At 36.8% G+C, this 18734-nt stretch overlaps 1 protein-coding gene across 1 annotated transcript in view; it reads right to left on the bottom strand.

Moving 5' to 3' along the window:
* The window catches only part of LOC150109438 (P2R1A-PPP2R2A-interacting phosphatase regulator 1), a 208785-nt gene extending 190417 nt beyond the window's left edge, over positions 1 to 18368 (bottom strand). The window contains exon 1 of the mRNA XM_090413162.1: positions 18010 to 18368. The gene's annotated coding sequence lies outside the window, so the exon portion shown is untranslated. The remainder of the gene's footprint in view (positions 1 to 18009) is intronic.
* Between the last annotated feature and the right edge of the window lie 366 nt (positions 18369 to 18734).

Below are 18734 nucleotides of genomic sequence, written 5' to 3'. Positions count from 1 at the left end.
GACCAATATTGCTTGTTGAATGTGCCTTTTAATGACTATCATGTTATAAGAATGAGAGAAAATTGTGAATTCATCAACACATAGAGCACTGCTTACTGTGGGAGAAAGTTGTTTGGTAACAGTTTACTTTGACTGCAAAGAGTGTGACACTTAAGACAGAGCCTTGAGGAACACCCTCTTCTTGGCAATAAGGGTGGGATAATGTGCTTCCAACCAGGACTTGGGAGATTTAGCAAGAGAGAAAATTTTTAATAAAAATTGACTCCTAGCTGTCATAAGTTTTTTTCATGTCAAAGAAAACTGAAATTAGATGTTCACATTTCAGGAATACATCCCTTACAGATGTTTCTAGACAGACCAAACAGTCCAATGTCGATTCGTATCTATGAAAGCCTCACTCTGTATGTGCTGGAGAAGAAAGATCATTGCCTTCTCAATACCATGGAAATCTAGTTTGCATAATCTCCATAATCTTACAAAGACAACATTACCATTCTTTCTACTTGGATGACACAATATATTACATACATCACTGCTTCACTGATGGGTTTAACCAAAACTATCAGCAAAGCAGTTAAACCTATCAGCAAATTTCCACAATATGATATGAGAAGTAAGCAAGCAAAAGTTGGTAGTTGTAATAGGTACAAATAACTTGACTGCAAACAAAAAAACATGTCAGATTCTCATATTAGGAGGTTGTTGAGATGGATAAAAAAGAATAGGGTGACAGGAAAGGTAGTAAGCATGTTGCCCAAGTATGACAGTGGTGAGATAAGGTGGAGAGTGAGGATTATGAATGATATAGGTATTTTTTCTGGGAAAACTCCCATGTTACTCCTCTTAAAAACTATTATTATTTGAAAAAACCCAGGTTTTTTCAAATTAATTTTTCCACATTGCCTAATCCCCCCCCCACTCCCCTTTCAACACCATAACAGCAGAAGTATGCACACCACAGAAAGAAGACAGGCAACAACATCCAAGAAAAGGTATGTGCGAATTTTCTTCTATTATGCTACATATATTTGTCTCTAAAATGCATCTGCAATGCCCTAAGAATTCTTGAGTAAAAAGCCAATGCCATTAAAAAAAGGGGTGCTCCTAAACAAAAGGAGGCAAAATAGCTGTAAAAAAAAAAAAAATGAATGATATGTTAGCAGAAATGTGTGAAGAGATGACCTGGGATCAAGGGAAAACAGTTGGATCTGAAGAAAGTTCGAAGATGAATAAGGAGAAAAAGAAATGACTCAAGTTAAGCATGGAGAAGTCACATCAAATATGTGCTGTCAGTGGAACTAGCTATAGATCCAGGAATAAGCTGCTGTGTTTGTATACAAAATGCTATAAGTATATTTTGTATACAAATGCTATAAGTGTATACAATACACTTACAGCATTTGTATTAAGGCAAATACAATGGTTGCATTAATTGAGTCTGTTCACCCAAAAACTATTGGAATAAGTGAGACATGTTTGGATGAGGACGACATCCTGACAGGAATAGAGATGGAAGGAGTATCATGTGTTTCGTGAGGATAGAAAAGATAAAAACGGGCGGTGGGGGGGGGGTGATATTGTGATAGAGAAAGAATTAAGTCCATACAAAGAGATGCAAGAGGGAAATAGTGCCAGTGGTTTTGAGTCAGTATGAGATAGAGGTAAATAGAACGAAATACTTAGTTGGATGTTGTTATAAGATCTGGTAATGTGAATGGTAGTGACTATAAAATGTATAATGAAATTAGCCCAGCAAATAAGAAAAGGGTGATTATTAGGGATGATTCTAACTATGGCAATATAGACTGGGATGATGACATAGCAAATGTAAGTAAAGAAAATGAGTTTCTTGAGGGACCACCTCAGACAACATGTAAAAGAGCACACAAGTATTAAGGGTTTTGGATTTAATGATTTCATCAGAGGATGTAATTATAAATGAGGTGTCAAATCACCCTCTAGTTGGTGAGATTGACCATGAAGTGATTACATGGGTGGTTTCCAGTAGTATGAGGACCTCTGTAAGGGGGTATATGTGGAACTACAATACTGATGATTATGAAGAGCTCAGGAGACAGCTTGCAGGTATGGTATGGAATGAGGAGCTAGCTGGAAAAGAGATCGATGCAGCTCGGAGGATATTCAAGAATTATCTAGTAGAAGAAATGTCTAAATGTATTCCAATGGTCAGAGGCTAAATAAGGTAAGTGTGAAATGGATGAATGAAGAGATTAAGCATGCAAAACAAAGAAAAAAGGCATTTTGGAGACAGCATAAGAGAAGTGGTAATAACCAATTCCATGAGGATTACAAAGAACAGGCAAGGAAGAAAAAGCAAAAAAAAAAAAAAAAAAATTCTAGGGAGTTCTTTTGATATATAGCCAGCAAAAAAGAATGATTATGGAAAGATGACAGTGATTGGAGAAAATGGTATAAAGACAACTATTGCAGAAGATATAGTGGAGATACTTAATGAGCAATTCCTAAAGGTCTTTCATCCTTGTGAATGTTACATCATGGAGAAATTGAGATTAGTTGATGATGGGGAGGAGAGACTGACTGTAAGTGAGCAAGAGGTGTATGGGGAATTGAGCAAACATGATGGTAATAAGGTTCTCAGACTTGATAACATATCACCACATATTCAGAAGGAATGTGCCAGGGAGTTGACATCTGCCTTGGCATATTTTTTTAATATGAGTCTTGTACTGGGTCGAGTTCCAAAAGAGTGGAAGGAGGGCAAGATTGTGCCACTTCATAAGATAGGTGACAGAACTCAGGAATCAAATTATAGGATTATCTGCTGTCAGGTGTTATGATGTGTTTAGTTGTTGGAGAAGCTGGTGAGAACTAGGATCCAGAAATGGATTGACAACAATGGTATTATCTTTGATGGACAGCATGGGTTTGCTAAAGGGAGGTCATGTTTTAGTACTCTACTTACTTATAACAATAAGATGACGGCTTCTTTGAACAGAGGAGAGGGATACACAGTAGTATACTTAGATTTCGCAAAGGCTTTTGATAGATTACCAAATATGATAAGTAGATAGTCAAACTAGACCGGATGGGGTTGGATACTAGATTAGTGCATTGGATTGGAGACTGGCTGTCTGATAGGTATCAGCAAGTTGTGTATGGGCGAGCAATATCCAGGAAGAGGAAAGTCACTAGTGGTGTGCATCATGGGTCTGTTTTAGGGCCACTGCTGTTTAACCTTGCATTTTAATGATATTGGCGAAGATCTGGATGGGGATGTTCAGTTGTTTGCAGATGATGCAGAGTAGAAAAGATGTTGTGGCCTTACAAGAAGACTTGAATAAACAGAGTGAATGAACATGGAAATGGGGATGCTAGTTCAATGTTGCAAAATGTAAGGGTTTTAAAATTTGGGAAACAAAGATGGGATGCAGAATTTATGCTTGTTGGGGATATATTGTTGGAAGTGGAGGAAATAAGGGATCTTGGAGTGATAGTGGATATGGATTTGAAATTTAGGGGACGTATTACCAAAATTGTGAGGACAACACAAAGAATTCTGGGAATGATGCAGAGGGCACCGACTTGTAGAAGAATATTCTTGTTCCATTGTATAAAGCTTTGATCAGGCTACACATGGACCACTGTGCTCAGATTTGGTCACCTGGTTTTCAAAATGACGAAGAGATGTTGGAAAGGGTCCAGAGGCGACTAACTAAGATAGTTTCTGATCTCTGGAGTGTCAAATATGAGGAAAGGTTGAGAAGATGCAATTTGCAGAGTCTAGTGGACAGGAGGAGGAAGGATAATATGATAGAGACCTACAAGTTGGTAAGGGGGTTGTTATAAGATCACTGTCAGAGAGGTTTTACAGAAAATGGTGGGAGATCAGGGGTGAACCAGAGGTCATCCCTGGAAGCTATATAAGGAGGGTGTGAGCAAGGAAGGGGTGAGAAAGCAGGTTTTGTTCATGAAGAGTTGTGAATGATTGGAATGCCTTGCCTGTGGTGTCTGCAGAGAATTCAAGTGTGTTTAAGATACGATATGATGAGATGTGTGTGTATAATAAAACAACCTCCTAGATGCGTCTTTGACTCCATGGGGTCTTGGGATAATAATAATATATCTGAGCATTTCTGATCGAATTTCATCTACTCCAGCTGCCTTTCTGCATTTCAGTTTCTGGTGAGTTTTTCCACTTCAAGAATGGGTATGTATTCTAGACTGCATTTGTTGGGAATTTTCTGCCACCATGCTGACAATGCTTGTTTCATTTAGCAGTCTTTAAACGTAATTACTCCAAACATCCAGAATATTTTTATCTTCAGTTTTCATGTTTTCTGAAAGACTGCTAAATGAAACAACCATTTTCAGCATGGTTAATCTCACAACATGCCAATCAATGTTTTCTTCAGGATTTGTCACTAAATCTCCAAGGTTTGATTCTTGTTTTAAAACTCTCATTTTTTTCTTTAATGATGTTTGTGTTTTTGAGTCTGCAGTTCACCTGTTAAAATTGCTCAACTCTGATTTATTTTAAAACTGTCTTATGCACTCTTCTTTTCAATATGAAATTCAATTTTATTCTGCTCAAAATTGCATAGTGATCACTTCCTATTTCAAATCTTCTTAACAGTCTTCTGTTGTCCTTACAATTTCAGCAAAATGTCCTCTAAATTTCCGACCCTTATCCACCATCACCACGAGATCACTTATTTGCTCCACCTCCAACAATATATCTTCACAAAGACCAAATTCTACATCCCATCTTTGTTTTCCAAATTTTAAAATCTTACATTTTGCAACATTGAACTGGCATCCCTATTCCTGTACCCATTCACTCAGTCTATTCAAGTCTTCTTGTAAGGCCACAACATCTGTGCTACTCTTCATAGTTCGTATCAACTTTGCATCATCTACAAACTGTATATTCCTATTGAAATTTTCCCAATATCATTAACATACAGGTTAAACATCAATGGCCTTAAAGCAGATCCCTGAGGCACACCACTAGTGACTTTCCTCTTCTTGGATATTGCTCTACCATACACAACTTGTTGATGCTTATCATATAGCCAATTTCCAATCCAATGCCCTAGTCTACTATCCAATCCCATCTGCTCTAGTTTCAGTATCAACTCATCATGTAGTAATCTATCAAAAGCCTTTGCAAAGAGTAGAGGTTGGTTGATTAGTAGAGCCTCTGCTACTAATGACTCACGAAAAAAGTTAAGCAAGTTTGAGCATGTTAGTAGTTGAAAGGGGTGAATCATTCGATGCTATTGCCACACACTCTCCCTCGATGAGTCTTTGGACTCCCTGGAGATGTCACATAATAATAACAATAATAATAATAATCATAGCATGTATACATCCTCCACATCCAATGCTGCTGTCATCTTACTGTAATAAGTAAGTAGATTACTAAAACATGACCTCCTTTTAGCAAATTCATGCTGTCCATCAAAAGATAATACCACTGTTGTCATCCAAATTCTGGATCCTGATTCTCATCAGCCTCCTCCAACATTTTGATCACAACACCTAATACACAGATTGGCCTATAATGTGATGCTTGAATTCTGTCACCTGCTTTATAAAGCAGTACAATCTTATCTTCCTTCCACTCCTTTGAACTTGTGACAATGAAAGACTCATATTAAACAAATATGTCCAGGCAGATGTCAACTCCATGGCACATTCCTTCAAAATACATGGTGATATATCATCAAGTCCCACAGCCTTATTAATATCAAGTTTGCTTAATACCACATGAAAGACCTTTATGAACTGTTCATTAAATATCTCAACTATATCCTCTTCAGCAATTGTTCATATACCATTTTGGTGGAATGATTATGGTGGCTACATTTCTTTCGATGTAGCCACCATAATCACTTTTTTTTTTTTTTTGCTGGCTAGATATCAAAAGAACTGCCAACAGTCATCCTCCTTGCCTGTTGTTTGTATTCCTCATGGAACTGATTATTACCACTCCTCTTATGTTGCCTTCACAATGCCTTTTTTCTTTGTATCACATGCTTAATCATTTCATTCATATATTTCACATCTACCTTATTTAACCTTCTGGCCTTAGGAATACATTTAGACATTGCTTCTACTCAATAGCTCTTGAATATCACCCAAGCAGCATTAATCTCCTTTCCACCCAGCTCCTCATTCCATGCTACAGCTACAAGCTGTAGCATGGAATGAGGAGCTGGGTGGAAAGGAGAATAATCACCAGCCTGGTAGTTCTACATATACCCTTTCCTCACATGGCTGGTAACTGCCCGGGTAACTAGAAGGAGATTTGACACCTCATATATAATGACATCTTCTGATTAGATGATTAAATCCAAGATCCTCAATTCTTACATGCCTTCTGTTACATACTGTCTGAGGTAGTTATCTCTCAAAAACTCAAGAAATTAATTTTCTTTACTTCTAGTTGCTATCTCATCATCCCAATCTATATTGCCATAATTAAAATAAACCATAATGATCACCCTTTTCCTATTTGCTTTGCTAATTTGCTTATACATTTCATGATCGCCATCCTCCACATTACCATGTTTATAGCAACATCCGATGAAATATTTCATTCTATTCAGCTGTCTCACACCATACTGCCTCAAATCACTGCCACTATTCCCCCCCCCTGCATCTCAACCTTATATGGACATAACTCTTTTTCTATCATCAATAGCACTCCGCCTCCTTTTTTACCCTTTCTATCTTCACGAAATACATCATACTCTTCCATCTCTATTCCTGTCAGAATGTCATCCTCATCCAAAATGTCTCACTTATTCCACCAATTTTTGAGTGAACAAACGCAATCAATGCAACCATTTCATTTCCCTTGTTTCTTATACTTCTAGCATCTGTATACAAACATAACAGCTCATTCCTGGATCTATAACAAGCTTCACTGATACCACTTATTAGATGTAACTTCTCCATATTTTCCTTGAGCCATTTCTTTTTGTCCTTACTCATCCCAGAACCTTCTTCAAATCCAATTGTTTTCTCTACATTCTTCATCCCCTTCCCATTTTGTCCACCCTAGGTCTTCCCGTTTCCCTTGCACACTTGTTCTCTCATTCTCTACATTCATGCTACTTACCTCTTCATTCAATATCTCTCCTACCTTACTCTCCTGCTCTCTCTCACACCACTTCTTACTTGTTCAGATTCATTCTATGCACTCATTACTCTCCCTTCCAGCAGCAGTCTTTCCAAATGACTCACACCAAAACATCCAAATGCAGTTCATCACTCTTATACAGTTCAATTCTTCCTTTAAACTCATTCCACACACTAACAAACCACTCCTTTTTCCTCACACATTTTGGCTAATATATCATTCATAATTCATGCTCTCCACATCATCTCATTACTGTCATACTGGGCAACATACTGACTAAATTTCCTGTCACACTATTATATTTTATTCTCTTCAACAATCTCCTGATATCCAATCTAACATTCTCCTTATTCCCAGTCAGGTCATTTGTCCTTATTAATACTACCAACTCCTTTGCTCACTTACTCTTCATATCCAATGCCTCAATCACTCTATTCATTTTACCTCCAGAAAACAAACTTTGTGCATCTTCTCATTTGCCACACCTCTGATAATCAAATCACCATACAATACCACTTTCAGGTCTTTCGTTACTGACATCATCAGTTTTCAACTTTTTCACTCTTCCACACATATCTCCAATTCTCTTCATTATACCCTGCATTCACGTCATTTTCACCAACTCAGCTTTCAAATCTTGCATCCTTTTTTCACTATCATTCACTCACTATTTTATCTCCAGTCACACACACACACTTGTTTGCCAATCTTGCTCTCCACCTTACTGTTAACTGCACTCTGTTTTACAACCACATTATTGCCTGCTTTATCATTAATAGAACTTTTTTTCCCTTGCTATCACTTCCACATATTCTCTGAACAATCACATACAATCCTCAATTGAAGTGTTCAGTTACAACACCATGTTCTCTACTCATATTTCAACTTATATTTAAGCAAGCCTCATGATCCATCAGAATAGTGCATTTCTTACATACTCACACTTGTTCTTTTCTCCCATTCAGCCTCTCTACATAAATATCTGCAGTATTTTCCCATGCATGCATACTACGTTTACAGCTGCATCATTTTTGAAAAATCCACACAGTTTCACACAGTTTACTTTGTCTTCTGTGCACACCTACACAATGATTTGCCTTTCACCCCCAAGCTGTATCAATGTGCTAACAAAAAAAATTAATTTATGATAATATTACTCATTATTACTTAAGAAATTTATCTAATAACTATAGTCCACACTCAAATATTTCACAGCAATACTGTAATCTACAATTTAGACAATATCGGCACACATCTAAATATAAAATGTACTTATTTTGCTGCAGCCCACATGACAACCATTGTTTAACTAAAGCCATCAAATACCACCTTATAGAATACTCCTGGCCTATGATGAAAATTCCCTTCACTTTTTCACCTTACTAAAGGGTGAAAACCAATATAAGTGTTGACCCTTTCCATAATATATACTAATGGTTATACACTTCTGTGAGATGTGCCATGCCTTATATATGTGATAATGAAGAACTGGTGTGAAGTTAATAGCCTCTAAATACAAGAACACACGTTTAAATATAAGCAGCCCAGTCATGAAGATACTTCACAGGCAAACTTTGCTTATGCTTTGATAAAGGATTAAAACAAGTATATTAGTTCTTGTCTAGTGTAATTGGCTGGGCAAGTGAAAAAGAGACTGATCCAATTTGGGGATTTTTACTTATAAGAATAAGGATCGGAAAGATTGATTGTTTTGGATTCGCAGCTGAAACAACTATGGTTATGAAGCCAGCATCTTATGTCAGTAAATTGTGTTCTTCATGACAGTTTGCATGTTTTGTGCAATTAAAAATCTCAATTTCAGGGAGAGAAAAATATGTGTCCTCCAGTTATCTGGTCATCCGCGATGATCAGATAACTGGACATTGTGGACATCATCCTTATGCACACCGTATTCCTTCCACATCATCCTTTTCTTACAATTCTCTTGCTTAATAAGATTACACATTCATTTGACTCCTACCCTATTTATTCTTCGAACTCTTAGGACACATTCTGATATCACATCATTTAAGTATTTTAAAAATGCTTCCCATGCACTGTTGATATGCCAGCCTGGTTGACCAAATGGTTAGAATATCCGCTTCCCAGCCAAAAGGTTGCAGGTTCAAATCCTGCCATCAGCATGGATGCTTGTGACTGTCTGTGAAAATACTAGTGGTGGTGATGGGCGGTAGATGGCGTTGGTGTAGATGATGATGGTAGTTGCAGTTCATTGTATAGCTGGTGGATTGAGTGATGGAGACAGAGATGTAGTGTATGTGTCCTCCCTAGTGGTTTTATATAATAATAATAATATATATTCTTCCCATCCAGCAACCGATCCCATTCTGCTGAACTCAGTATACTCCTCAGTTGGTCAAAATTTCCTGCTTTGTAGTTCAGCACGTAACTTTTTCTAAATGAAGTATTCATAAACTTAGTCACTTCCCAAGTGAGTAGCGCATGATCACTGTCACTAACCGATGGGAGAATAGTTATGTCTTTAACCGAAACACCCTCTGACACTATAATCAAATTTAACACTCTTTGACCTCACCCTCTGACACTATAATCAAATCTAACACTCTTTGACCTCAAGTTCACTCTGTCACATGCTGCTTGAGGAAGTTGTTCCACAATAGCTCAATAAATTCATTTTCAATCTTCTCATAAGATTCTACTGCTATCCAATCAATATCTGAATGATTAACCCGGTGTTAGTAAGGTAAGATGTCACAAACCCCAAAGATTTTAAATTGACTATAACTTTTTGACAAAGCGTGGCAGTGAGTCATGCCTCAGTATAGCTTCACCTCCTGTAACCAGCTACTCGACACCATAGACGACAGGCTGTTGCGAGCAAGCAAGTTTAGTGTGGGACCCCATCTTACCACTTTTGTTACATTTTCCCACCTTACTAATGCAGGGTTAACATCTCCCTTTATGACTGATCTTTTTGCACTCATCTTTTCTATTTGGTGATACATTTCTTTATCACTAGCAACCGATCCACCAGGTCTGTAACAACACTCTACTCTATAATTGATCTTGTTAGATTCCACCTCACACCAAATGGCTTTAAATTCACTGCCCCATGAAATACTGTTAATAGTAGTACTACAGTCATAGATCTTAACTCTAAGTGGATTCAAGTTATCTGATATCATAAGCAGCCTCTCCTTTCCTATCCTGTCTATCCTTCCCAAAAATTCTGTATCCTTTATACTCGATACCAGTCAGTATGTCTGATTCTGATAGCCAGGTCTCACTAATGCCTACAATCTGAGGTCCCAACATATTGACAAACTCTACCCCTTTGTTTCTGATACTCCTAGCATTCGTGTACAGACATAATAATCTACCTGCATGTTCTTTTGTAATACTCTTGTCTGCAGTCTGCATGACACAGTTGGACAACTTACAGATCTCTATTCTTCAATTCTATCCTTATACATGTAGATATCTTTGGACACGTTTGATGGATCCAAACTGGAAGAAAGAACACAAAGTCGAAATTGTTCTCTCCTCGTCAGCATTTCCATGATAAAGCCCATTCCTGTCATTAACACAGCTATATAACAATGGAAGAAAGTGACATTAAACCTGATATTAGAATTGGAGATATCAAACTTGGCTTTTTGCTTTTTGGAGCTGTACTAATAAGCATCCAGTGCAATTCTCCAGGATTCTCTAACTAAATTAAATAACAGCTTTAACAAATTTGGCATGAAAATCAGCAATTAAAAAGACCAAAATATGAAACTAAGCAGGAACACAGAAAGCTTCAGTTGTATTCTTTATGGAGAACCTATAGAATAAGTAAAAAATTTCAGCTATTTAGGCACAGTTTTTAGTAAACATGGCAATTAAATTTGAAATAAACAATGGAATGAACAAAGCTAGTATAGCAGGGGGACAGTTTAATAAATTTATATAGAATAAGAGAGAAATTATTTATATTTTATTTATTAAACTAAAATGTTAGAAATGACAATACTGGAGTGATGAGAAGTTTATAGCTCAGTCAGTATAGACGAAACCCTTTGGTCAGAAAGAACTGGGTTCGATTCCTGTCAGTGAAGTGGAACCTATATCTGGTCCCTTTCAACTAAAGGGGAGTTAACCGGTCTCATAAGGAGGTGAATGGTTTTTCTCCCAGTAACTCAGGTTTTTCATCCCTCAAAAAAACAGGCAAATCAGTCCCGTGAACACACACAGCTACATTCATAAAATATACTATGGCAAGGAAGGCAACGGGAAACCACCTTGCTCATAATCATCTTCCTAGTATTGTAGCATATAACTACTCCCACTAGCCATATGACTGACGGAATGGGGATATATATATATATATATATATATATATATATATATATATAATTTATTAAACTTGTAGAAAGGCTTATACGCTGGTTAAACATGATAACTAAATACTTAAGGAATTGACAGCGTACACTAGAAATATAAATTAAATCAACTTTACTATATATATCCGATATTTCGACAACGTCACGTTGCCATCTTCATGGGAACTTAAGAAAAAAGACACGTGCACGATTTCACCAGTACAGCCACTCTGGGCTTGCAAACCATGCTCTGGATACTCGCCACAGAATAAGGTAGAAGAAAGCCACAGTAATACACTGCAGCAAGTTCAAATATGAAAGACTATTCATGGAATCAGCCTCAGCCCTTAGGAACATGCCAAACCTCAACAAATTTGGATGCATGAGACTGCCCCAAATTTGGGAAACATATATCAGAAGAACTTCAGCCCAAAGGTCAAGAACACCTAATATAGCCTGCCAGGGGACACCATCAGGACTTTAGGAAAATGGTAGCTTCCTCGCTTCGTTTCACATTTGCTGTTATGTAGTACTTGCACGCGTCTTTTTTCTTAAGTTCCCATGAAGATGGCATATCGTAAAATATCGGAAAGTATATATTAAAGTTGATTTAATTTATATTTCTAGTGTACACTGGCAATTCCTTAAGTTATCATTTATTAAAGTATGTTGTATAATTAAACCTGTGGAGCGTTCATGACTAAACATATACATGTAACCAAGTAATAAGATTTTTTAATAAGTAAATATTTCGTCCTAAGTATCACAGGACATTTTCAGTACAGTTGGGGTTCAGTGCAATTCTAGCTTGCCTCCTCGTGGTGCACCCTGGGTCATGCTAAAGAGCTAGAGCGACTGGCAGCCAGACCATTGTGCAATCTCCTGACCATACTTACACATGGAAACTCAAAACCTTCACAACGGTTCTTCTTTGAATCAGCTGGAATAATGGACATAATATCCATATCTTCCAGTTAAATGTTGAGGGTATTAGAGCATCAAAATGTCAATGTCTTTCTAAACTTCTACGAGAAAAAAAATGTCGATCTACTTCTCATTCAAGAATCACATATCGAAACTGAAGATCAAATTAAATCTACAGCAATAATTCCTGGCTATGACATTCTTGGGATTACTTACAGTCGTAGCTAAGGCAACATAACATATGTCTGAAATGGTATTGAGAATGCTGTGCTGATATCTTCTTCGACTGATGACGAAATCCATAAGTCGCTGTTAAAATAGCGGACATTATGATTGTGAATGTATATAAACCACCTGCAACTGTTTGGCCAAATGATGTTCTACAGACATACTCCCACCCAACGGTGTACTCTGGGGACTTCAACAGTCATCATACTTCTTGGAAATACGATCAGAATGATCAAAATGGGGAAATATTAGCCGAATGGGCAGATCAACACTGTCTCCACTTGGTTTATGATGCCAAGGAAAAAGGCACCTTTAAATCAAGAGCCTGGAATAAGGAATATAACCCAGATTTGACATTTGTCTTCACTGATAGTGATAATCAGCCTCTACAGACTTTGAGATATTCTTGAGGTTTTTCCAAATAGCCAGCACCGTCCCATCTTTATGGAATTAGGAGCTCAAATTCCAGTGATAACATCATTTCCTAGACCAAGATGGAATTTCCAAAAAAGCCTACTGGGAAAACTTCACTGCAGATCTAGACGCACGCCTTAGAAGAATTCCCCCAACTTACAAAAAATTATACATGGTTCACTGCAGTAGTTATAGCGGTGACAAAAATACACATTCCTCGAGGCTACCGAAAAGAATACGTGCCTGGATGGACCAATAAAAGCAAATCCCTGCATCGGGAATTTCTTGAAAGTAAGGATTCTGAGATAGGAGAACTGTTCCATAGTCTCAACACTGCTTGTAGGGAAAAGTGGATTCAAACTGAAAACATAGATTTCAAATACTATAGTAGAAAAGCTTGGTCGCTACTTAAAAAGCTTTGTTCAAGCCCCTCTGTACCAAAGGAATCTCCTCTTGTCGATCCGAATCAGATAGCTGCTCATATTGTTTCGCTTTCTAGAGCTCTGATAGATAAAGAACATACTAAAGAGGTAAAACACAAACTAAAGGCCATGAAGTCTGTAACTCAAAAGAATCAACAATTCTCTTTGCCTTTTTCTCCATGAGGAAATATCCTCGGCACTTCAAAATATCAAAATGGGGAAGGCTCCTGGATTTGACAATGTTCATAATGAATTCCTGACACACTGTGGACCTTATGCAAGATCGTGGCTGGCTGAATTCTTTAACTATATACTTGAAAGTGGCTGCTTTTTTGTCCTATTAAATTCCTAAAGAATTTAAAAGGACAAAAATCATTGCTGTGTTAAAATCAGATAAGCCAGCAGACAGAACTGAAAGCTATCGTCCCATAGCCCTTTTAAGTGCAACCTACAAATTGTTGGAGAGACTAATATTGAACAGGATCAGTGATAAAATTTTGGAATGTGTTCCAATAGAGCAAGCAGGGTTCAGAAGAGATCGCAGCTGCACAGATCAAGTTCTCAGCTTAACAACCTACATTGAAGCAGGATTTCAAAGATGCCTGAAGACTACTGCAGTCTTTATTGACTTAACAGTGGCTTACTGTTTGGAGGGAGGGACTCATATATAAATTTCTTAAGGTCATCCCATGTAAGATATTGGGTCATCTCCTAAACAACTTACTGTGTGATCGATATTTCAGGGTAGTCACCAGAGGAAGCATCAGTAAACAGAGAGTGCTTAAGAATGGATTACCTCAGGGCTCAGTGCTCACACCACTGCTTTTTAGCCTTTACATCGCAGATATTCCTGAAACAGCCAGTAGGAAGTTAGCTTATGCAGGTGATCTAGCTTTGGCAATCAGCGACAAGTCTATCAAAAGAACTGAAGAAATATTGACAAATGATCTGTCAGCTTTATAGCAGTTCTATAAAAAATGGAGATTAACACCAAATTCTGGTAAAACCGAATGTTCTTGCTTTCACTTGAACAATAGTCTTGTAAATCAAAAACCAGAGATACATGCTGATGGAACATTAATTTCGTTTAATCTGACACCTAAATATCTGAGAATAACTCTAGATAGAACTCTGACATATAAACAGCATATGATTAATATCGCTGCTAAAGTTTGCACCAGAAATAACATAGTTCAGAAGCTTTGTGATACTATATGGGGCTCAAGTGCCACAACTCTGCGGTGCACTGTAATGGGTCTAGTTTACAGTGCAGCAGAGTATGGTGCTCCTGTCTGACTCAATAGTTACCATGTCAATAAACTAGATACTCAACTTAACTCCACTCTGTGTTTAATAACAGGTTGCATTAGGAGTACACCCTTACAATGGCTCCCCACTTTAAGCCATATTGCTCCTCTGGAACTGCGACAACAGGAAGCCTTGCTTCATGAATATAAAAGAATTTTAAATAACCAAAATCTCCTAATACATGAATTTATTCCATATGCTTCATCTAACAGACTAAAATCCAGAAGACCTACCATAAAAACCATCCATAATCTTCTTAGCCAGAATGAGAGTATGGTGAGTAGATGGGATATACTGTGGTCCCAAGCAGTATCACCTGAAGTTTGCAATCACATAAACATCTTCCAAAAACTATCTGGATTTGACCTGCCCAGGAATATATGGACGACGGCTAACAGGATTCGTACAGGCCATGGTGTATGTGGAGACTTACTTTCAAAGTGGAGTAAGATAATATCAAATCCCCACTGTTTCTGTGGAGCTGAGACCCAAACCATTTATCATATAGTACAGGACAAACTTTTTAACTATGTGTACAAGCCATACGATAAATAAATAAATAGTACAGTTAATTCAAATACTACTAGGAATTAACAGTTAGGGCACATGCCTACAATGGAATCCCTCTATGCATTCAGTAGCATGTTATACAAATAAATTAAAAAAATATACCTGAAAAAAAAAAAATGATTACATTAAAAATGAGATACATATAAAATTATGTTACACAATTTAGGATGACAATTTCCCAGACTTTAGGGATAGTAAGAACATCATTACAGTTCAAATTAGGTCTATGATGTAGGGCTTCAGCACTTTCTTTATATAAACGTTCATGTTTATATGAAGATCTATGAAGAAGTTTGGTTTTTTTCCCCATGGATCCTATGGTTTGGGTTTTCAATTCTGTGTTGTGCGAGGCCAGATTTCTGCGGTTTGATGAGACGGATATGGTCTTGATGTTCAGAAATGTGTTTGTTGATAAATCTGCCTGTCTGTCCATAGTAAGACAATTTACAGGAGCATAGGACCTTGCATACCCCCAGGTAGCATAAGAGGTGAAAGTTTGTCTTTAGGAGAAGGTAACCAATTGTGGATTTGGTTGAATGGTTTGTAGGTAGTAGCCAGTTTATATTTCTTCAATATTATTGAAAGACATAAGGTATGGGAATCCTACAGGTTTGTTTTTGTCTAGGTTGATGTGCGGGGAAGTGACTGATGATTTTTTTACGGGTTTTAGATTGTATCCACTTTGTATGGCGGTATTTTTGATTATTTCCAATTCTTGGTTTAAAGAATGTTCGGAGGAGGAGAATCTGTGATGCCTGAGAAGTGTTAGCCAGAGTTCTAGAGAAACGGGATTTACAGACAATTTTTAAACTAATTAGAAAAATATCAACTTCTCTTTCAGCTTGATATCCAGAATATAATAGAAAACCACCTTCAGTTTGTTATCCAGAATATAATAGAATTTATGAGCATACTCCTTTTCCTATTTTGGTCAGACACGGAGACTGCCATGCATTCAGAATCTGAACATATGGATCACATTTTTCTTCAATTAGAAAAGTCTGATCTCACCAAGCAATCTCTACTAAGGATGAAGGTTCTTATGTTGTCATCTGAGGGATTCATTAAAGAAGAATCCATCTAATGAAGTACGATACAACCAGCACAGAATTAATGTTACCCTGCATTTTCCTTCCATTTCAGCTTTTAACTAATACACTGATGTGTCTAGAAATTGAATATAAAATATTAATATTCAATACTTCCTCTTTCACTACACGTTATTCCCGCTTCCTATGCCAGGTCCGCATGTAACTTAGATGCGACTACTTGTTAGTACCACTCCCAACCGACCTGTTGCCTAGTCTGCTGTTGGGGGGGGATATATTTTTAACTGTAGAAGTGTATGTTCATGGGGCCGGTTTGCCTGCTTGCAGGCAGAAAAAACCCTACTGCCCGCGCCCAAGACCAGCTAACTTGGCTATGCCTGAGGAAGATCTTCAAGTTCCTCATGTCTTCAACGGGAATCGAACCTGGGACACTCCTTCCCCAGGCATATGGTTGCGAAGTGCAAAGCCACTAAACTTTAATTGTCCTTTACATACTCAATTTTTTTTTTAATATGCAACAGCAACTATGAATATTTTCATGAAAAAATGGATGCAGTATCAATTTCATGTTATTTACTAGAAAGATGGTATGCCATGTTAAATAACACCAAATAGCATAAACTGCCACTTAATTAAAGTCAAAATGCCACATGATATTATAAAAGATTTTATAAACATGAAAATCTGAAACTTTCACTAAAACATTATATTTGGCACAATGAATCAAAATATTATCAATTTAAAATCAGATTGTTTAGTGAATGACATCTCTAATCTGTAACCAACAGGCAATTGATATGCTCATGAAATGTCTTTAGGTGGCAGATGATTTTCAGCACCCTGCTTTGGAAGGTATGAAGCAGCTTGAAAAAGTATTGTGTTTTGTATTAGTAGAGCATTATTGGAATACCTTTATTCTCTGCCAATGCACAATAACAAATGTGCTATAAGTTTACCTCTCCTAAACATTTTTATATGTTAAGAAAGAAATGAATATCTAAATCTTTGGATGATTTTAAAAGTTCACAGAACAACAGATTAACAAATTTATGGACACTACTAAATGTATAGAAGCGATTTGAAGGCAAGTTTTAACTTGCCTTCAAATCTCTTCTATAGCGTCTATGTGTATTCATCTAGTTAAAACAGTTTTCTGTTGCATTTCATTACGAATTCTGATTTATAAGCGAATTCCCTCTGAAAACTGTGAATATGTATATAGTATGTGTTTATTATTTTTTGTTTTTGTTCAATAAAATCTGGAAGTGCAATTAGATATAATTAAGACAAGAACTGCAAAACGGCCGCTTTTACAAGGTAACTCGAACTGGTTCAAAGGAACACATTTGGCTACACATTCTGCAAGTTAAAAGAACTAAAGCAGAAAGCGTTATTTGGCACAACACATAATACCATGAAAATCTGTAATAAGAAAGTTCACCTGTAGGCGCATTAGATTTAAAAGAAAAGGAGGCTTACATAATCCAGGACTGAAATTTCAGGAGATGATGATACAGACTTTTCTCTATTTATTTATATGCACTTAAGGCGTGTACAATTGAATAAAAAATATATATATAAGTACTGCACATATAAAAAGTTAAGCACATTTTTCCTACCTTTATTAGTTCGCTTCGCTAACAGAATTTACTTAAATCGCGGAGGACTTCGTTAAAACAAAAGGGCTCAAATGAAAACATAAGCTGCATTTCAACAACTTTCACAGCGAAAAGCTAAAAATAGGTAAATAAAAAATCACACAATGGCTGCATATACCGTTTCATTTCAACGTGCTAGCAACCACACGAAGGTGCAATACAAAAATTTTTGTAAAAATATATGTAATTCTCTGGAACGAAAATGTAAATTATTTCTCCAAAAAGCTAATTAAACTTATTTACTACAGATGGATCTTTTAGTTATAACAATATCTACATAAAATTTCAAAAAAATTTAGACAAACACACACATACATAGAATTTCTTTTTTTCTTTCTTTTTTTTTTTTTAAATTTCGTTTATAATTTCAATACCAGATGGCGATAAAACCAAAATCTCACAAATAAAATCAGTTGAATTAACCGATGTTAACATTTATGTGTGTATATATATACAGTATATATATATATATATGTAGAAAGTTTTTACCTTGGGTATATACTATGTTAAAGATACCAAGCAATTTTATAAGCTAGGTTTTAATCCTTTTTCTCCAAGTAAGCAAACAGACAAGTAAGTCAAGTTTGCGCCTGCAAGTAGTGCAAGACTGAGGCAACTCGTGGTAAAGGTGTTAAGCTCCGATCACTTTCCTTAGTATCTTTCCCCTAATGCAAAGCACTCCCCTA

The sequence above is a fragment of the Typopeltis vanoorti genome, chromosome 2, assembly GCF_054136105.1.
Source record: "Typopeltis vanoorti isolate ZY-2024b chromosome 2, IOZ_Tvanoo_1.0, whole genome shotgun sequence".
Taxonomy (NCBI): Eukaryota; Metazoa; Arthropoda; class Arachnida; order Uropygi; family Thelyphonidae; genus Typopeltis; species Typopeltis vanoorti.
Note: the sequence above shows the minus strand (reverse complement) of the source record. Positions and strands in the feature narration are given on the sequence as shown.